Source organism: Lissotriton helveticus, chromosome 7, assembly GCF_964261635.1.
Source record: "Lissotriton helveticus chromosome 7, aLisHel1.1, whole genome shotgun sequence".
In the NCBI taxonomy this organism is placed as follows: domain Eukaryota; kingdom Metazoa; phylum Chordata; class Amphibia; order Caudata; family Salamandridae; genus Lissotriton; species Lissotriton helveticus.
The window spans coordinates 1,123,208,892-1,123,231,524 of NC_136068.1; the positions used below are offsets into that span (position 1 = coordinate 1,123,208,892).

The window sequence follows — 22,633 nt, forward strand, 5'->3', positions numbered from 1 at the left end:
TAAATGTCATTTTAAATTATTGCACTGTTTGGCACATATACTTGCACTTTAAAATATTTGCACTAATAAGCACTTAAGCACTTTAAATCAATTGTTCATTTTTTAACACAAAGATATAAAAGATTGTAAATAATTTATAAAAAAATAATGCACTGCGCTACAAATACCATGATGCTATGTGATAGAGGAAACAGGAATGTGCCTTATGATTTAGAAATACATTTTGCCTGTTTGTCCTTGAGTGAGAAAAACATATCCTGTGATCAAGGTTCCAGGCTCGAACCAAAACGCGTTGGGAATGGCTACTGCCGCTTTCACAAAATAAAATTGAATTAATGGACCACTAGTGAGTGCGTTCTTCGAAACAACTTCTGGTGAGAGAGGTACCTTGCTGCGATATAGATATATATTTATATATATATATATATATATATATATATCTCAGAGCAACTTGAACAAAATACGCCGCATACCTCTTGGGTTATTTAAAATCAGCTTTAATGACCTTCTCCTTCTTTCCACCTACGCGTTTCAAACTTTCACAGTCCCTGATCATGGTAGTAACATAAGTCGTATGTTTATTTCACCAATTTATACCACAGCTACCACTCTATCCCATAATGTGAGGCATTGAGGGCTCGGTAGTTTAATTGCTACATTCTGCACATGCTTACCAATCCATGTTTGTACTGCTTTCCGACATGGGCGTTTGCACCAGTGTATTAGGGGCATTATATATACCTAAGTGGTATATTATTATCACAGAGCCCATGAAGAGTGATTAAAGTATGTCACTCTATTTTACACGCATTACGCGATTGTTAAGTATGCGCATCTCGGGCTCACAGTAGAGCAATTGCTCGCTGTTATTTCATGACTGGGTGTCATGTAAATCTCAGCTGAGTGCCGTTTATTTCTCCTTATTTCAACCTGTGTTGCACACCATGTCCTGACAGCAGCACAAACCAGGAATAAAAATTAAACTAACAGTGACTTTAACAATATTTTCTTCAACTCATCATAATTTTGCAATCAATTCATGTGTTCATATTTACAGTGACTTAAGGAGCAGCAAAGAAGGAAAAACAAAAGAGAACTTCTGGATTACGTTTCAATATGTCCATTTTCAGAGTTCAAATTTCAGAATATGTTATTTACAAATGTACACGCATCTCCTCATCTCCATTGAGACCCAAAGGGCTTTTGGTCTTGAAGCAAATTATTAGTTTGGACTCCAGGCGTCTCAACTTTTGAATTCTATTGCCTCCTCTTTCATGTTCAAAGATGGTAGCTAAGCCTGAGTATCTGATATCTTGCCAGGTACTTCCAGTATGACTTTGCAGGTGCTTGGCTAAGGCATAAGTTGTATCTTTATTCTGAATCGCTTGAATGTGTTCTAGTATACGCTTTTTCAATGGACAGATGGTAGAACCTATGTAGCGTTTACCACAAAAACATTCGATAAGGTAAACCACAAATTGCGATTGTATGTTTGATTTCAAATAATAGACCTTTTGGATCTTTGATGGTTTTAAGATTTTTGCCTACTTTGCAAGTCATACATTTTGTGAATCCCCATTGTCGTTTTTGTAGCCATGTTTCTGTTTTCTTGTTTTCAAAATGACTGTTGACCAGTGTATCACAGAGTGATGGAGTCTTTATGTATGAAATTAGTGGTCGATCTCCTATTGTGGAACCAATATCTGGATCTTTCTTGATCACATTCCAGTATTTCATCAGAGTCTTACAAATTTGAAAACTTTCCTTGGAGTAAGTCAAGATTAGTCGTGGCTTCTCATCATTCATTGTTGTTTCATCATCTTTGTTTTTTACAAGAAGAGTTTGAGCTCTTGTTTTCTGTCTTGCTCTAGCCTCTCCACGCACGATATCACCATGTTTGTATCTGCGTTTTGCAAAACATGTCTTAGTTTCGAGGAACTTTTTCTCCATTTCTGTTGGCTCAGAACAGTTCCTTTTCATCCGTAAAAATTCTCCACATGGAATACTTTGTTTTAGAGACTGCGGATGAAAACTCGTTCCATGGAGAAGACTATTGATCGATGTTTTTTTACGAAAGATTGTTGTGTGAATTTTGTTTGCTTTTATATACACTTTAAGGTCCAGAAACTCAATCTCCAATGGTTGTATGTTGTATGTGAACTTGAGGCCCACCTCATTTTGATTAAGCACTGCTATGTATTCCACAAGTTTTTCTTCTGACTCCCTCCACAATAGGAAGAGGTTGTCGATGAAGGGCAGCCATAATGCCACCTCGGCAGTGTATGGGTCGTTTTGTTCTCTCCAAGCTATGTGTTTCTCCCACCAACCCATGGAGAGATTAGCATAGCTTGGAGAGAAGGAAACTCACATAGCAGTACCGCACTTCTGGGAATAAATCTGCTTATTAAACAGAAACACATTATTGGTCAGGCACAATTCGATCATTTCCTTTAGCATGTTCGTGTGTTGTAGCTCCCCAATTGGCCTTTGTTTCAGGAAATAGGCTGACAAACCTATGTTGTGGTCGATTGATGTATACAACGAAATATCCCCCCCCTGGTATACATGACAGGGGATCCTCCCTTTCTTTGAGGTACAACGAAACAACATCAATCGTTGCTAGTAGATAATCTGATTGCCATTCAGTTTCCATTAATATTCTCAAAAAATCTCCTGTGTCTTTAATGAAAGAACTTAGCATCAGGACAATTGATGCCAAGAAGAGATCAACATCGGAGGCTATGTTTTCATAGAGGGAGCCACAACTGGAAATTATGGGACGGGGCGGGGGTTTATGTAAGGCCCGAACTGCCAAGCCATGTCTTCCCTGGACCGGAAACAAGCCTCCTGGGACCGGTTTCGGATTCATAATCCTCATCAGCCAGGCTATCTTGAATCCAGTGGCCAAGTGAGCAAGGGACTCACGTCTGAGCATACCCTGCCAACTTTAGGCCCAGATCTCTGTACTGGGGTGAATGTATGACATTGTTCTGCATTCTGTCCATCAACTGTTGTTTTGCATTTGTCACCCCAAATGGGATGGGTATGCTCAGACGTGAGTCCTATGCTCTCCACACCACTGGAGTCAAGCTATCCTGGCTGAAGACGGCTGATAGCCAGAAACCGGTCCTAGGATGTTTGAATCCGGTCCAGGAAAGACATGGCTTGGCAGTTCGGGCTGGACTGTTCCCATGAGGCACAGGGTCAAGGCTGTTTTGCATAAGGCCATGTCTGAACTGGGGTGGTGTGGAGTGCAAAAAACGATGGATTTAGGCCCAGATCTCTGTACTGGGGTGAATGTATGACATTGTTCTGCATTCTGTTCATCAACTGTTGTTTTGCACTAATTCAATGGTGGCACAACAACTTTACACATTTCGGAACCGATGCTCCTTGCTCACGAGTGACTTTGTTGTAGAAAAAAATGCATTTTAAAAAAATGAACATGTGACCTTTCAAAAAATAAACACTGATAACAGACTTCGGCATTATCTTACTCAGATCCCTTAATGGTAAGTTTGAACATCTCAATTTTCAGCACTGCAAATACGAGAATTATAATATTTAGGAATGTGGGAGCATGGTGTAGTAGCGTATGATATACAAAAAATCTAACAAATTAGCTAACCGGACTACGCTATTGTTACGTGTAACAATAAAGTTTTGAATCAACTTTATTGGCCAATGAATAATGACTGCAAGGAGACAACTAACTAATGACCGCCGGTACTGCCAAATTTTAGCGGGTAGGGAGATCATGCTAACATATAGAATAAATGCTAATTCACCTCTCTGTGAGAAACTATAAAGTGCTTACACTATCTTATGCCCTGCCAATAGTATCACTTATGGTGGAATGCCGCCACATTTGGAATCATAGTTCTAGAGACAACTTGCATATAATTCCCACGGATTTTTTTTTCCCAGTTATTCAAAATTGTTTAAACCCACATCGGGTTGTGACACTACACAATCGTATTGCCCAAGTGGGAATGCGAGCCTACACAAGATGGCTCTGCTTTAGTCATTATTTAGATAACTCTGATATACACCCGTGACAATGCTGCCCCAGCTGATGTTGATCTTACTATAATGTATAGTAACCTAGGCCAATCCAATACCACCCTCCTAGATTTGTCTATTAGTGCATCATCCTCGTGCTTCATACCTGTTGAAAAATATAAATTTAGCTCCATTGTCTTCAACTTGTCACCACGTTCAATTGAAATCTGTAAAACATAAACAACTTTGATTAACTGTCACTTTTGAAACATTTGTTCATACAACAAAAGTGCATTAGGAGAAAACATATGGTGAGGTTAAAAAACAAGATCACTGGCACAGTACCAAAATATAAAACCTTAAAACTGTGTCCTTCAGCAGATTCATACCTTTCTCATATTGTTTCATTATTTATTGGCAACCTGATTCATCCTAAATGAACCGGTGGATCCTCATCTGCATTATGGCCTTGGGGGCCATGGTGTGGTATTGTATTATAACTTTTGATTCAAGGCACCCTAATTCCTTAACCTTGTCATCCCCCCTCCCCCCTCATTTGCGTGCTGCAATGGTGTCAAGTACACAGAACAACAGAAGGTTACTATTCTGGTTGTGGTGGGTTTTGAAATGTCCAGCAATAGGATACTGTTTTTCCTCGTTTCTGATACCTCGGAGATGTTCTAAAATTCATTGCTCCACTTTATGTATCGTACTACCAATGGAATATTTATTGCATGAACATCTCAAAGCGTACACCCCATAATCCGTGTTGCATGACAAATGTTTGGTTATCTTATACGGTTTGCAATTAGGAGACAATTCTACCTCTTTGCAATTGAGGCTAAATTTACAAGCCTTGCAAAACCCGCAAATGTAAAATCCTTGAATGTCTGTTCCTTTGAGGTCTGGTGTAGTGAGTGTTCGACAGATTATATCTTTTAATGATCTTGCCCTCCTAAACGTGATCTGTGGGTATTCCTCTATGTGACTGACCAAATCCTTTTCTGTTTTGAGCATGTGCTAACATCTATTCAGACTCTTTCTCACTTGTTTGGATTCGCCATGGAATGTAGTGATGAATCAAATTTTTTGTTCTGACTCAACAGAGGATGCTACTTTTGGTGTCAATAGCTCTGTTCTGATTCGTTTATCAACCTCCAAATTAGCTTTACTTATCATGGGATGTGTGTACCCTCTTTTTAAAATCTTTCTGTCATCAGTGTTTCTTGGTCTTAAAGCCCTCTTCTGAACTGCATTTACGTTTGTCTCTGAGCAATTCGCCAGGAGGGATACTCCGTTTAAGATTTTCTGGGTGGCAGCTCTGAGCATGAAGCAGGCTGTGGCCCTCTGTCTCCTTACGATACAGGTAGCTGTCCAGCCGATCCCCATTGACAGTAAGTAGGAGGTCAAAGAATTCAATCTTATTGCTATCCATTTGGCTTGTGAATTGTAAGTTCAATGTATTGTTATTTAAAACATTGACAAAATGATTGGTTTCATTATTGTTGCTTCTCCAGATGCAAAAAATGTTGTCTATTGATCGCACCCACAATATGACCTGTTCATTGAATTTGTCAAATTTACTCACCACTTGCTTCTACCACCAGCGGAGGTATAAACCTGCAAAGCTGGGGACGAAGCAAGTCCCCATTGCGGTACCACGTGTTTGCCTGTAGATCTTATTATCAAATGTAAAATAATTTTGGGTTAGGCAACTGTACATCATGTCTATGAGCATCTCAGTGTGAAACAGGTAAGAGAGTGATCTGTTACATAAAAAATGATGACACACCCTCAACCCGAGGGCATGTGGATGCAGGTATACAGACTGTTTACATCCAGGCACAAGAGAAGATACTCATCTTTCCAAGCTATATCATGAATTCATCTCAAGGAGTCACCCATATCTTTTACAAAGGATGGGAGACTTTGTTCCAGAGGCTGCAGGAAAAAGTCTATGTACCTAGACATATTTTCTAAGCAGCTTCCTATTGAAGAGACAATAGGTCTCCCAGGGGGTTTCAAATTGTCTTTATGAATTTTATGTAGTAAATATAAGGCAGGTAGTTTTGGGAATTTACAGGTTAAAAATGAATGTTCTTCCCATTCAAGAAGGCCTCTTTCCCTCCACTCACCCAATTGTTCCTGGTACGCTTTGTTAGATGCCTCATATTTAACTTTGGTACTCACTTCATACCTGGTAACATCACTAAGTTGTTTGTTGCCTTCACTGAGATACATTTCCCTCGAAAGTACCACAACGTTCCCCCTTTATCCGATTTTTTTACTACAATTGCTTGGTCATTTTGCAACCTCTCAAAGGCCTCTGTCTGTGTCTTTGGGATATTTTCCTTGCCAAACCATTTTTTCTTTAATAGACTGCAATATTCATGCAGTATGCATTTTTCAAACACATCAATTGCATCATAACATATTTGAAGTAAAAAGATTGACTTCGGACTAAAACTGCTTTAATATCTGAGGTCAAGTCTAATATCATCATTAATCAGGTTGATATATGGATCATAAATGAACTCTGGATCTCCCTCTAAATCATTTATCAAGTGTGTTGTATTTTGTATGCTTAGAATGTCTGTGTTTAAATGCTACTTTATTTTTAAAGTAGTGACATCATTGTGTTCTAGAATGTGGGATCTCCTAGCAACTGTGTTAAGCTGGAGCATTCCTGATGGAGATGTTGGCAGAGATGGTCTCCCTTACTCTGCTATCGATGTAGCCAATATATTTTTTTTTGTAAAAATATTTTTTATTGGTGTTCCAGGTTAGGAAGTACATTACAGGAAAATAGCAATCAAGGCATCAGCCGATAATGCAGTATATCAGTACAGTTCCAACAAGACACCTTTTATATAGAACATCCCCCAACAGACCAATCCCACCCTGTACCCCACCCCCATAGCCAGTGTGTCACAATCCTCCCTCCTAGTCATCAACATGGTATCACTTTCTTGTCCTGGACAGGACCTCGGTAAAGGTAAGTAATGTCTTTCAACGGGATGTTAGGACCTCCTAATCCACCATCGATAGGTGTAAGTAGTGTGTGTGCCCTGGTGCGTGTGAGGTACCCCCGTACCCAGTACCCTCAACCTGGTGTCTCTCCCTCATCTTCGCTCTGGCCACCCTCTGGTTGCTGGAGCGCCACAACTAGGGCCTCCCACGCCCTAGCCACCGCCAGTGCTTTGTCATTATCTAGGCTCCTAGCCTGCCGCAGCCGCAAGGTACTCTCTGCTTTCGCCCAGCGCTCTAGAGTGGTCTTCCAACGCAAGTAGCTGGGGCCTTGGGTAGATTTCCAGTGCATGGAGATTTCACGTTTGGCTAACACCAAACCCAAGTCGCAAAATTTACTGGTAACCCGATTGCGGGGGGTGTGAGGGAACCACAATAATAGACAGGTGCCCATGTCAATATCGATCTGCCGGTCCGTGACAGCATTCAGGCAGGACATCACCGCCTCCCAATAACCGGCCAGCTTGTTGCAGGTCCAAAACATGTGGGCGAAGTCCGCGTCCGCTGTCCCACATCTAGGACAGAGTGAGGACGCACCCTCGAAGTATTGCGAGATTTTCGTCGGTGTTAGGTATGCGCGGTGCAGGGTAAAAAACTGGACCAATTGGAACCTGGCGTTCCTAGTGCCCTTTCATGCTCGGCGCAGCAGCTGTGGCCATTTCGTTTCAGGAATAGACCGCCCAATGTCCCCCTCCCATTTAGCTCGCAGCGCATCCAGGGGTCGCAGGGTGGCAGTCGACAATCGTCGGTAAAGGCATGTGACGGCCTTGTAAGTGCCAGCGGCCATTACCACGTACTGACAGCACTCCGAGGTCGGCGGTTCGGTGAGCCCACTCCTCCAATAATGGCGAATACCAGCCACCAACGAAGCGTGTAGCAGATATCCACCTCTCGGCAGATCGTAAGAGTCCTGCAGCTCCTGAAACGTGAGCAGCGAGCCATCCTTATAAAGATCGCCGACCATCTGCAGGCCAAGCTCCTCCCAGGTCGCCAGTGCTGACCAGTCGCCACCGTGTGGAAAGGCCGTGCACATCCAGAGCGGAATTTCTGGGGCGTAGGGGCGAACGACACCCGAGCGCCAGTGGCACCGAAGCCAGCAGCTGCGAATCGTTCGTTCCTCCAAAGTGAGCTGAGCTAGGTCCAATTCCTGGCCCAAGATTATAAAGGAAAGGACGTGTCTCAGGAACAGTTTGCCCACCACTCTCTCCGGACCACGGAACTCCAAGGCCACGGCCTGGGTGAGCCACTGCAGCTGCGCCACCAGGTAGTACCACTCAAAGTCCGGTGCCGCGAGACCCCCGTCCGCTCTGGGGCGCAGCAGCGTGGCCAGCGCCACCCGTCGTCTACCCGATCCCCAGATGAACCCAGATGTGAGGGAACGGAGTCTGCTGAAGACTGACGCAGGAATCCAGATCGGCAGGGTGCGAAACAGGTACAACAATCGGGGAAGTGCCACCATTTTCAACAATGCGACTCGTCCCGCGACCGACAGCGGTAGTGTCCGCCAGAAACCCATGCAACCCTGTAGACTCCGAATTGCCCTGTTGATGTTGCCGTCTAAGAGGCCCGCTGGTGAGTGGTATATGAGAGTGCCCAGATAGGGGAGGCAATGGTGCTCCCATCGCAAGGCGCCCCCCGGCTGGGAATCATCAGCCCCTGGGGTCAGCGGGAAGAGGCAAGACTTCCCCAATTGACTCTCAGTCCCGAGAGATGGCCAAAGTTCGACAGGAGCCGCTCGGCCCCCCGCAGGGAATCATTCACGTCCGCCAGAAACAGCAAACAGTCGTCCGCGTAGAGAGAGATGTAGTGGGTGTCGCCTCTCAGCAGAAGTCCTGCATACGCTCGGCCCAGCCGGGCATGTGCGGCCAGTGGCTCAATAGCCAGTGCAAATAACAGGGGAGACAGAGAGCACCCCTGTCGGGTCCCCCGACCCACCGCGTAAGGGGCCGAGATGGTGGTCCCAGTCTTGACGCGGGCCGTGGCCGCGGCATAAAGCAAGGCGGTCCATTTCACGAAGCGTTCGCCCAGGCCAAAGGCCTCTAGCACACGAAGCAGGTATGGCCACTCGACGCTATCAAACGCCTTCTCGATGTCAATCGAAAGGACTGCAGCACCCGGACGAGCGGCGGCCTCTCCCCCCATGACCCGGAGCAACCGGCGCACACAGGTGGCAGTGGTGCGCTGAGGAATAAAGCCCGCCTGGTCACTATGTACCAAGGAGTGCATGTGGGTCAGTAGCCTCGTCGCAAGGACCCTGCTCAGGATCTTGTAGTCCGTGGTGAGCATGGAGAGCGGGCGATACGCCGAGCGGCAGCTCGCGTCTCCCTCTCGCTTTAGTAAGGGTATCACCAAAGCCTCGCGTGCAGACGCCGGCAAGCACCCCGAATCCCAGGCCTCTTGGTAAACCGCCCTCAATCTCGGGACCAGCACATCCGCATAGGCCGCATAAAATTCGATCGGGAGCCCGTCCGTACCCGGAGTCTTGCGGTGGGCCATGTGTTTGATGGCCACCCTGATCTCTCCCTCGGAGATATCTCCGCCCAACTGTTTCGCATGTTCCGGGTCGAGCCTGGGCAATTGCGCCGCCTCCAGGAACTCCTCCAGTTCCTCCGGGGGATCCGGCATCCTGCTCCGATAAAGGTGCTCATAATACTGAAGGAACTGGTCGTTGATGTCCGACTGCGTGTAAACCATGCGCCCGTCCGGAGTGGTGAGCGCCACTATCGGGGATCCACGGGTCCCAGGGTTGGCCAACCACGCCAGTAGCGAGCCCACTTTATCACGCTCGGCGTGAGCCCGGACCAGAAACTCCTTATAATCAAAGCAGCGCAGCTTTTCCATTGCCGTCGCCACCATCTCCCGTGCTGCTGAGACCGCTCCGTGAGCCTCAGGGTCCGTGTGGCTGCGTCTTTCCTCAGTGCGCAATCGGTCCTCGCTGCGCTCTACATCCTGCAGGAGGGTCTTACGGACTCCCGCAGTAGCCGAGATACAGACGCCCCGGATTACCGCCTTGAAGGCGTCCCACTCCAGTGCCCTGCTGGAGGCCGTGCCCACATTAGCACCAAAGTACTCCTCCACCCCGCTGCGCACCCCGGCTTTAAACGGTGGGTCCTCCAGCGTCAGTGGATTTAACCGCCACGTCGGGATAGCTTGGCGTCGCCTCATCCACTGTACCGTCACCAGGCAGGGGTTATGATCAGATACCGTCCTGGTCAAGTACTCACTGTGGCGGACCAGGCTCTGGATGTCTAATGAACACAGAATGCTGTCTAGGCGAACATTCAGATCGTGTGGGGAGGAGTAAAAGGAAAAGTCCCTTTCCATGGGGTGTTGGGTCCGCCATGCATCGACCAGGCCCCAGCTACTCTGCCACTCCCTCCTACTCTTCGCTAGCTTGTGAGCTGCCGCCTGCGCCAGTGGTGGGTGAGAACGGTCCCAGTCTACGTCTAGTACAGAGTTAAAATCCCCCCCAAGCAGGACCGTGCCAGCTAGGACAGTCGCCAGCTTCCCAGACAGTCGCGCAAAGAAGGCAGGTTGGTCCACGTTCGGGGCGTATACGCTGCAAAGCGTCACGTCCCTCCCATCCAAACGGCCCTGTACTGCCACAAACCTCCCCTCGGGGTCAACTATCGTCACTAATGGCTGGAAGGGAATCCCTGCTCGCACCCATATCAAAGCCCCCCTAGCAAAGGCCGAGTAGGTGGTGTAAAACATATGCCCCCGCCATCTGCGCTGCAGAGCCCGCCCCTCAGTTTGATCAATGTGAGTTTCCTGTAGGAAGGCGACCTGAACCCCCCTGCGGACAAGATGAGCATGAACCCTGTGACGCTTCAGCATGGAATTCAGACCCCTCACATTCCAGGTCACACACTTCAGGTCAAGGAGGGTCCCCATTCCTGGTAGCAAGCACAGTCCCAAAGAAAGCAAGTATCGCGCACACACTGGCTACACCCCTAGACCAAAACCCCAACATTCCCCAACAATCCCTCGCCCCACCCCTCCCCAGAATAGGCCCCCAACAGCAGAAACCCATCCAAATGATTAATCCCAAAAGGAACAGTCTCTGGCAACTACCAGAGTCCCACAATAGGTGTGGGAAGAGAGGGGGTGGCCTGTCGCCTCTCCCGATAGACCGTGAACAGCACACTCCTCCCAGTCAGACCTCCCCAACGTGCCCCATGTGCCCCGCGTCTCCTCCTCAATCAGGGTAGCTACCACCCCAGCGGTTGGCCACCCAACACCAGTTCCAGGCCCAATCGGTCAATGCTGCCACCGACCCAAACCCAGATCAGGAGCACATCAGGTTATACAATACCACTGCAGGGGAGCATCTGCCCTATTCGTCCAGCAAACCATCAGCAGTCCCAGGTGTGACATGTGGTGGAGCGGGGCCTCCAGCCGCCGATTCTTCCGAAGTCCCCTCGTCGGTGCCCTCTCGGGAGCCCGACTCCACAGCTGATGCGGAGCCCTTTGTCTGAGAGATGGTGGAGACCGCCCGGAGGGCATCCCTGCGCTCCAGCGCAGTCTGCGAGATCAAAGGTGTCCGAACGTTCGGCGGCCGTTTCCTGTGTCTCCTACTCCGCCTAGGTCTCGGTGGTGCCTTCTGTCGCTCCTCGGGCACATGAAGTGCATCCGCGCCTGTCTTGTATAACTCCAGCCAGTTCCAGACGTCGTCGGGAGTGTCGTAGAAGGAAGACTTGCCATCCAGCATGATCCGTAGGCGGGCTGGAAACAGGAGAGAGTAGCGGACACCCTCCTCCCGGAGTGCCTTCTTGACCGCTAGGAAAGTCGACCGCTGTCTCTGGACTTCCAAGGAGTAGTCCGGATAAATGGAGACCTGGGCGTTGTCCACCTTATAGGGCCCCAGCGCTCGCGCCTTTTGCAGGATGAGGTCTCGATCTCTGTAATGCAACAGCCGCGCCACTACCGGATGGGGAGGCCGGCCCTCGGGCGGTGGACGAGCCGGCACGCGGTGAGCCCGCTCCAGGGTATAGAACGGTGAGAGCCCTTCCGGAACAACCACATCACGCAGCCAGGCCTCCAGATAGCCCAACATGTCAGTCCCCTCAATCTTCTCCGGCAGGCCCACCACGCGAATGTTGTTGCGGCGGTTGCGCCCTTCGGCATCCTCCGCCCTCTGCTCCAGTAGTTGTACCCTTTGCTGCAGCTCCCCCAGGAGGGCGTCCGCCGCCTTTGATGTGGGTTCCAGCGCATCAATCCGGCTCTCGGTCTGCTTGACCCGATCTGCCAACTTGCCGTGGTCTGCACGCAATAGGCCCAGGCTCGTGGACACCTGCCCGATGTCGTGATGCAGGGCCTCCCTGGTGTCGGCGATGGCCTTCAGGATCTGCTCAAGCTGGCTCTGTGGTAGACCCGTCGCCGGGTCATCATCCAGGGTGGAGCCCCGGTCATCCGTCGCTCCCCCAGCCGCATCCGGGGGAGGTTTCGGGCGTTTTCCCATGGAGGCGGCCGGGTCTCTCCTCCGCAGCAACAGGGTCGGCGTCCCCCACCAAGTCCAGCTCTCCAGGTCGAGAGCCCCGGGGTCCCTCTCCGCGCCACCCTTCCTCCGGTTCCGCTGGCCCACAAAACCAGCAGCTCCCTAGCAGCACCTGGACCTCGCTCCTCGCTTTGCTGTCCACCAAGCACAAGGAGCCCCCCGGAGTGCGTCGCTCCCCCAAGGTCAGACGCGATGCCCAAAGCTATCAGTTCGAAATGGCATCAGGGGCGGCCCCTCAAAGTCCCAAGCACGTGAGGGCCAGGGAGTAGCACGCCCAGGCCCCAAGAATCAGGGCCCCTTGGGTGTCCCCAGCGTCCAGTCCCCAGGCCTTCCGGCGTCTGCGGGGTCCCACGGTGGCAAGCGGCCCGGGGACAGCGCCGGTCCGTCTCCCCCCTGGCAGGCTGCACAGGGTCTGGTCTGACCTCGATCCCAGGATGCGTGGATGGCGCCCAACCAGGCCCCCCGCCGACACGCAGCCAGGGGCCAGCGCCGGTCCGTTCTCACGCCGTCAGGTGGCGCAGGGCTAGGCCTCACCTCAAGCCTGCACTCCGCAGCTGGCACACGGCGGGGTCTCCCAATAGCGAGTGGCCAGGGGTCAGCGCCGGTCAGTCGCAATTCCGGCAGGCCGCGCAGGGGCAAGCCCTACCCCAATCTCGCACTCCGAGCCTGGCGCGCCGCCGGTCCCCTAGGGCCGAGGGTCTCCACTGGTCTTCTCCTCCGCAGGCGTCCCCGCCGCGCCTCTGTGGGCACACCTTGGTAAAGCAGCTCGAGCTCCGCCGCCGCGGCGAGCGCGAAAGTTCAGGGCACCGGCCCTCACAGCATCCGGCGGCCGGCCAGGTAGCACCGCGGCCCGGCCCTCCAACCACCCAAGGTCGGGGATGCGGCCTATCACCCAGGCCGCAAGATGGCCGGCGCCGCCCACCAGACTCCCAGCGCGGCGCTGGTTCCGCGCAGCCGGGGATCCGCTCCCACCGTCTCCGCTCAGGCCCCCAGGTGTGCGGGAGGAGGCGCGGGCGAAATCAGGGCTATGGGGCTATCAGGACGGTAATAGTCAGGATAAATGGGGAGGCTGCTGCGGAGCTCGGCGCTCACGCGTCTCCTTCCATCGGCTGCCAAGCCACGCCCCCTGTAGCCAATATATAACCTTAAATCTCTACTTTGTCTGCAGATTTACATACAGAACAATTGGAAACAAAACAATCAATATCGACATCCATCCCTGGCCACCAGTAAATGTCTCTAATGAGCCGCTTGGTGAGGGTAGAATCAAGATGACCTTCATGGGCTCTTTCAATGATGGTTTTACGAAAAACACAAGGTGGTACAAACTTGTCTGTTCTGAGCAACAGACCATCTTCAATAGAAAGCTCGCCCTCAACCTTCCAGAACGGTTGGAGGGAAAGTGGAAGAACCTTCTACCTGGGCCACCCTTTCTTGACAAAAGCACTAACTTCTCGCAAAACATCATCAGATTCAGCAGCTTGCAACCAATCACTTTCCAAACCTATATTCAACTCAGGCAAATCCATGGCAGTGACAAGACAATCATCACAGTCCTCATTAGCAAATTCATTCAAACTCGCATCATCTTGCTCACTTGACATAACAGGAAAACGGGATAAAAAAAAGTGCCCTCCCATCCTTCCCACCAGGGGTATGTTTGACATCAAATTGAAATTGAAGGAGCCTTGTTTTAGGGCAGGGGTCTTCAAACTGTGGGGCGCGACCCCAAGGGGGGTCGTGGAGTGGTGTGAAGGGGGTCACGCATTCACAGTCACTCTTCTCCCCTGGCCTCCAGGGCTTCAGCCCCCCTCTTCCCCCATCCTGTGTCTCAGCCGGGGCTGCTGCAGTGAAACTCGAGCTGCTGGGGGCTCTGCTGGGCAGTGTCTGGAGTCTTATCTCCGGGAAGCTGGAGTTTTTCACAGGTCTTTAAAGACTATTAGCATATTTACATGCCTTTGTAAACTGGTTACAGAGGCTTAATGTTTTTTATGGTTCCAGTACACCCTGGGCCCCCACTCTGCCTATTCCTTACATTTGTATTTTTACACTTACTGCTGTAGTGTGAGAATGCATTTAATGAAAAGGAATATAAAGTTGGTTTGCCAAAAGAAAAATCCCTGCTCTTGACACTAAATAGAGTTATAAATAAAAAAGTATGTATTAAATACTTATGTGACTTTTCTGTCTTTGTTCTCTTTAATTTTCAGTCATGGATCATTGAGGCAGCCCTAGAACACAATTAAAAGTGACACAATTAAAAGTGCTTTCTATTTATATTTGCTGTTCTAAGTATTCACAGATAAGTGCTAAAAATACAGCTTTAGGTGACTGCCTATTTCTGGGCCATCAAAATAATGAGCTGGTAACCCTAATCATAAGACTGGAAGTTTGTTGCAGTATCAGCACATTATTTATTTTCTCCACCCTCAATCCCTGATTAATGCAATTATAGCAATAGTTTAACTTATATCTGAAACCCTACACTTCAAGTTTCTGGGAATGCACCCTGCTTTCAGAAAACTCACTTCTCATTCTCGCCTTCACTTTCACGCTCACCCTGCACTCGCAGCGATCACAATGCACTCACACTGATCACCATGCACTCATAGCGATCACCATGCACTCATAGCGATCACCATGCACTCACACTGATCGCCATGCACTCACAGCAATCGCCATGCACTCACCGCGGTCACAATGCACTCACACTGATCACAATGCACTCACACTGATCACCATGCACTCACACTGATCACCATGCACTCACACTATTCACCCGCTCACCGTGCACTCACACGGATCACCGTGCACTCACATTGATCACCATGCACTCACACCAATCACCATGCACTCACACCAATCACCATGCACTCACACCATTCACCCGCTCACCCTGCACTCACACTGATCACAATGCACTCACACTGATCACCATGCACTCACACTGATCACCATGCACTCACACTATTCACCCGCTCACCGTGCACTCACACGGATCACCGTGCACTCACATTGATCACCATGCACTCACACCAATCACCATGCACTCACACCAATCACCATGCACTCACACCATTCACCCGCTCACCCTGCACTCACAGTGATCCCAATGCACTCACCCTGATCACAATGCACTCACAACATTCACCCGCTCACCCTGCATTCACAGCGATCACAATGCACTCACACTGATCACCATGCACTCACACCATTCACCCGCTCACCCTGCACTCACACTGATCACAATGCACTCACACTGATCACCATGCACTCACAGCATTCACCCGCTCACCCTGCACTCACAGTGATCATAATGCACTCACAGTGATCACAATGCACTTACACTGATCACCATGCACTCACAACATTCTCCCTCTCACCCTGCTCTCACAGTGATCACTCTGCACTAAAAATGTGCTTGCATTGTTTACTCTGTACCTCACCCTGCAGTCACACGAGCACACTTCTCATCCTGCACTCATGTGACACTTCACTCACCTGTCTCCCCTCACTGCTCAATCTGTAGCTCACTCAAACAAGGCCATCACTAACCATGCACTAATTTGTCCCACTCTGCACTTACAGCCGAACCCAAATTCATATGGTCACCTCACTCAACCTGCAGTCACTCCTTTTACCCTACTCTCACACTGTTGCATTGTTCTCCGTGCAGTCACATGGACACTCTTGTCACCCACACAGTGCAGAAGGTTAAAGTACCTGGTACACAGAAGATGTACCATTCACATCACAGAACTGAGTGTCAGTAAACTATGAGTATTTTGTCAGACAGGTGCTATAGAGAGATGAGGTGTATTGTTGGTGAGTGGTATTGAGGGAATTCATGGAGAAGGTGGAAAGACTGTTGCATCGTGTGCGACCAGCAATAGGGCCAGCCCTGGCTGGGAGTGTTAAACCCCCCCGAAGTTCGGGTCTAGTGGATCCCCTGCTTCTGCCTATTATTATTTACATTTGTAGTGCGCTACTGTTACCAAAAGGTGTCCTGGGGCTAATAACCATCTGCCTGCAATGTGAGAGAGGGATCCTGGGTTGGGAGAGGAGAGAAGAGAGGGATGGAAGGAAGGGGTGAGAGGAAAGGCGCATGGGTAAATTGCTTAACTCTGCACAAGACCGCCAGGGCTTTAAGGGACCCTTGCTGCACCCGGCCATGGCCAGGTGAGCTTCTAATGTGGCAGCGTAGTGGGAGGCCCTTCACAAAGGTTGACTAGACATCTTTCTGATGTTAATTGCTGTATTTTGGTTATAAACTGGTACTGATGGGGTGAAATCTTTCCTCGGTCTTCCTGTGTTTAAAAAATGTCGAAATAATAAAGCAATGCTATCCCAAAATACGCAGCATCACAAAACATTATTTAAATTTTCTACTCACACAATTTAGTCAAGCCTGTCGCATAATTTGGTCCTCACCTGCCTCATAATTCCAGTAGCCCTGCCTAGAGGTGTAGAAATTTTTGTCAGGAGGGGGTCCTTACGCCTGTAAATGTTGACAGGGGGGGTCTCGGCATCCAAAAGTTTGAAGACCTCTGTTTTAGGGTGACCAGATTCTGAACAAAAAAAAACGGGGACAGGTCATAGAAGTAGGACTAAGGTGTGCAGTAACCATCGACATAAAAGTAGGACTATTTGACTATTTGACAGCTGTCATAGACATAGAAAAAGAACTACAATGATAGCTCCCTCCACAGACCGAGATGAAGCATTACAGATGACAAATCAGAGGTCTTTCATCAGCAGTAACCATTAATTCCATTTAAACAGACTTGGGCTCAACATTTGCTATAGTTGGTGACCACACTTGCCTTGAAATTCCAAGTATGTTTTCTTATTAGATAAGTAAATATATAATGATTGTTAACTGTGAACAATAAAGAAAATAGCACAATCGAAGAGGAGTTTTTGCCACGAGGAAGTGAACAAGTTCATCGCTGTCAAGTTTGACATATTATATAAATATATCTATATATACATACTGTTGTCATCAAAATGAGATTCTGCTGTTTGTAGAAAACTCCTCCCTGTAAACCACTCCCCCCTACATTCAGCACAGCTGACTGAAATGTAAATAATGTTTGCTTTATTTTAAAAAAGTTCACATTTAAAGGCATTCTTGATTGAAGAATTATATACACAGGGTAAAAATCCATAAAGTAGGACCAAACTGAAAGACAGCTAAAAATGCTGTTTGATGTACAATGCCTGTTGTTGCATTGCACAGTACTTATCTGAAGAATGGATTTGCTGCAGCACCATTTTGTCTTGCATTAACCGATTATGGAACTCACTGCAGCTTTGTTCAAAGTTGACCCTTGTGATCAACAAGGCATTTGGAGTCTCCAGTTCCATTTGGTTTCTTTCATCAGTCCACGTGTTATTCATAATGGAAAAAATTATTTCCACTAGAGCATTAGTTACTGGCAGACATAATGCAAACTGGACCATCAGGCCAATGTTCCTCAATGTAATATTATTACTTTGTAAATGGGTGAATATTTCGACCCACCGATCCTCTGCAGTCTTCTTCTGGTCATTCCATGAGGCGAGTCTATCTGTGTATTTTCGTACACAGGTGATTTCATCAAAAAGCTCCATTTCATCCATCTCAAGTGTGTTTGATACAGATTGTACAAATAACAGAGACATTTTAACATTATCCCAGACAGGAACAGCATCAAGAAGGATCCAGGAAAAAGAGTTCAAGTCAGAAACAAATGCCCCCCACTCTTCCAAGTAATCAATACTGCTATTGTAGAAAGCACTTACAGAGTTACAGATTTTTGTTTCTGGTGAGAGTCCTTGTTCTTTGAGGGCTTTAATAAGCTCCTTCACCGTAAGGTCCATGAAGCAGGCATCTCTCCTTTCCTTCAATTTCCCAATTAATTGTGTAATTTGTCTTGCAATATCTATGGCATTTGCATGCTGCTTTTCCATCTCCTTTATTGTGTCACTAAAAAGAGCCAGTAGGTTGCACAAAAACCAGAGCCAGATTTCAGCAAGAGGATTTTCAAAAAATGTGACAATTGCTGTTGGGGGATTTGCTTGGGACAAAAAATACGAACATAGGGCTGGGAACAGTTTTAGCACTCTGTCAACTGCAGGCAGTAGGAAAAGCCAGCGAGTTTTGCTTGTACTTAGTGGTCGTTGATAATCTATATCAACAAACTCACAAAATGTTTTCAGTTGTTCAGTTCAGTCAGTGTAAATGTGGAACTATTTGTTCAATTTTAACACAAAAGATTCGAAGTCCATTGGCAGCCCATCAACAGCGGTTTGCACTGCATTATGGACAATGTGTGCTGCACAACTTATCCCAAATACTTTAGTATGAGGAATAGCTTCCTTAAGCGTGCAGAAAAATTGTTCTTTCCGGCTCTAACCTTTCCCCAAAGTTTGTATTAGTATTATCTGCACAAAACCCAACTACTTTTAAGCAAATTACACTTTTGAAGGGCATGGTAACAGTTGTTCAAAGAGTATTGCAGATGTTTCACCAGGAACACCCTTAAAATACTTGAAATACCGAATCACAATTGGTTTCAATTTAACTTCTTTCCTATTGGAAGCATCAGTAGACACAGATATACAAGCAATACTATTCAATTCAGAATTAAGGTCCATCATTGTGAGAGGAGCCAGTACGTTTGTAATCAAGGCTTCAGTCTTCTTGCGAGCACAGCAAAACTTTTCATCATACAGTTTCCGAATCAATGCTGATGTACATTCCATTGACCGAAAACTGTGGTTATGTTTAGCAAGATGATATGCTAATGCACCTTTAGCAGCAGCCCTATGAGTTCAGCATGTCCAGGGGTTGCTTACCCAAAAAGTGGTAATGTTGCTGGTGATGCTTGAAGATTCGGCCCAGAACTTGTGTTTTTTTGCTGTATGTGCTCCTTTATATTAGACTTTCCACCATGGCCAATAGAAAATGTAGATTTGCAGATCTTGCAGAACACATTGGCATTACTGTTCCTGACCCTGGTCAGAAATGGGAAAGATCTTTGCATCTCTTCGCTGACGAAACACTGTCGCTTAGGCATCTCTACGGTAGGTAGCTACCTATCCTTTCTGTGTTTTAACTTGGAGAAAAAAAAGTCATGTAACTATAACGCCTACTGACAAAAAACTGTAACCAAGTTTCGTTTAAAAAAAATTACATTTATGCACATAGCAAACACATTCTTCTTTTCAAAAATATTCATAATGAAGCTCCAGGGCCAAAATAGTGCCTATAAGTTAAAAACATTTCTGAAGAGAGCATTCATCAGCATTGTTCGAAAGTACTTGCAGCAATGTCTTGAACTCTGAAGATAAAAATCAGATGAAAAATGTCCAATTTCTACCATTTTGCCAGTTGTGTGATGATCCTTGCCAATTGGAGATTCTGGCATCAAATACCACAGTGCTGTAAAGTTTGCCAACTTAAAAGCTCAATTTATGATTGTAAAAAGCATTTTGGGATGTTACTATTGTACAATATGTTAATTAGTTAAGGTATCAACGATTCATTTGACTGTTTAAGGAGAAGCAGTCAAATCAGACAATTGATTTCCACCTAATATACTGGTGTTGCATGAGAAAAATATTGAAGATGCAAGTACAAAAGGAAAGGGCATGTTGAAGCTTGACAGTTCGGGCTGGACTGTTCCCATGAGGCCCAGGGTCAGACTGATTTGCATATGGCCATGTCTGAACTGGGGTGGCAGAGTGGGCTACAGAACGGTGATGGATTAAACCCAGATCTGTTGACTGGGTGTGAGTGTTTGATTGGTTCAGATGCTCCGTCCATCACCACCCCCTTTTGTACCGCTTTGTTCGCCATAAGTTGGCAGGGTATGCTCAGACGTGAGTCCCTTGCTCACTTTGCCACTGGATTCAAGCAAGCCTGGCTGAAGACAGCTGTAATGCCAGAAACCAGTCCTAGGAAGCTTGTTTCCGGTCCAGGGAAGGCATTACTTGGCAGTTCGGGCTGGACTGTTCCCATGAGGCACAGGGTCAGACTGATTTGCATATGGCCATGTTTGAACTGGAGTGGCAGAGTGGGCTAAAGAACGGTGATGGATTAAACCCAGATCTGTTGACTGGGTGTGAGTGTTTGATTGGTTCAGATGCTCCGTCCATCACCACCCCCTTTTGTACCGCAAAGCTTTCTTTTAGGCTGAGGAACTCCATGCTGCTTGAGCTTTTGGATGTTTTGAGTCACCGAATTTCGAAAAAGCTTAACGTGATTCAATATTGTTTGGCATCATGAAGGCTTGAAATAGCTGAAGTTGGGTGGAAGGATTTCCTGAACAGGAGGCCACAAAATATGTTTGCCCAGAGCTCCAAAAGTGCATAGGATGGCACAGGGACATGTAACCAGACATGCCACACAATGGCACCGAAAACACATTGACACATATCATATTGGAATTACATTTGCATAGTGCGTCATTCACCGCTATCTATATTACTCTAAATCTACCTCTCACAATATGACAACTAGTATATGTGTATATGTGTGTTTGTAACGATAGATAGATAGATAGATAGATAGATAGATAGATAGATAGATAGATAGATAGATAGATAGATAGATAGATAGATAGGTAGGTAGATAGATTCCCCTATGACATCACTTCCTGTGACAATAATGTGCATTGCCTATGCTAACCCAGACTTTTTTCAGGATTCTGGAACATTCTGCAACAGACTTTGTTTCTGAAATGGCTACAAGGACTTCAACATGACTACGGCTTAGCGTGCCAGGAGACATTCACCTTTGAGGGACACCTCAAGTGGCCACCTCACTCCTTGTCAATTGTTTCCAGTCCTGGAGTTTTCAGATAATTCATTACTATCAGGTTTGCTCATCTGAGGAGTTCAATGGAAGCAAACCAAGAATACAACACCCAGAATGCACCAAGCTGTCCCAAGAAAGATCCTGACAGTGATTGATGTGACCACCTTTCAGGCACAAACCTCCCAAACCACTCTATTTGCCTGTGTGCCAGCATGCCTCTCCTGCCAATACACCACTTCAAGCACAGCACTTACATGAAAGAGGTACAGAACAACATTACCAATAAGCAGTTGCATTAAATGAGGACACATTCATTTCTTTGTTAGGCAAATAAAAATACAACTTGACTCAAGATACACAGCAATATGACCTTTAAAATAGGGACGTTTTTGCATCATAAAATATGTTTCCTTCAGAAAAAATGTGTATTTCAGAAACATCAATATTCTAGTTATGACTACGAAGGGACTCATTCTCACTAAATTCAGACTGCCTCAGAGAGTGACCAAAATAGGAACACTGATTTTTCTAGCTACATTGTTTTTACATTCTGTGTGGGAAACTAGCAATAGAAATTCTAACCCATAAATAATTCCTCATTATTTTAAAGAACCCCTTTAAAAAACTTCACATTTATGCAGGAGTTTGCCATGGTCATCACCGGGCCTTCTGTATAATAAGTTGTCCTCCCCACAGAGCCTGTGTCGGGAGGAGTGACAGGCTTAGTGAGGTTAGAAGAATACAAATAAATCAAACTGCACTTGCTGGGAGTCCAGTGAATTAAAGATGAAGGGGGGGGCAAACGGTCTACCTTCTCTACGGCTTGCAAAATTACGTTATCAGTGGTTGGCTTTCTCTTCAGTGACCAACTGTTCTAAACTCATACACAAAAAGGAAGCTGTCCATGAGAGAATATATGAATGAGGTCTGGAGAAAGATTGGTTTTGACATTTATTGCCAGTCCCTTAAGATTTTATTTCAAGGCCTGATGTAGACTTTATTTCCAGTTCTATGGTTCTGTATGAAATAAGGGGATGACACTGCATCCTGAAAAGCACCTAGTTGACATTTGCTATCCTACTTCAAAAAGAAAAACGGACAATGGCTCAGCAATGTATTAACAGGTTTGAGTAGACATTTGTCGATTTCCCCCTCGACAAACAAGCATATATTATTAATTATTTTTTTAATATGGTCGTTCAGTTCTACATAATGTCTTCTTGGTTATATATAAGGTAACAAAAATGCTTAAACCATTTTTTTAAAAATATCTTTTCAACATGCTTCACAGCAGCCAAAAGGCT

At 46.9% G+C, this 22,633-nt stretch overlaps 1 long non-coding RNA gene across 2 annotated transcripts in view; it reads right to left on the reverse strand.

Annotated features, from left to right (window-relative positions):
- Nucleotides 1-481: 481 nt before the first annotated feature.
- The window catches only part of LOC144770050 (uncharacterized), a 118,813-nt gene continuing 96,661 nt past the window's right edge, over nucleotides 482-22,633 (reverse strand). The window contains exons 5-6 of one of the 2 annotated variants that reach the window (XR_013598777.1): nucleotides 16,958-17,094; nucleotides 482-4,229 (exon numbers count right to left, since the gene is read on the reverse strand). This is a non-coding gene — a long non-coding RNA (uncharacterized LOC144770050). The remainder of the gene's footprint in view (nucleotides 4,230-16,957; nucleotides 17,095-22,633) is intronic. The other variant, XR_013598778.1, reaches the window with a different exon arrangement.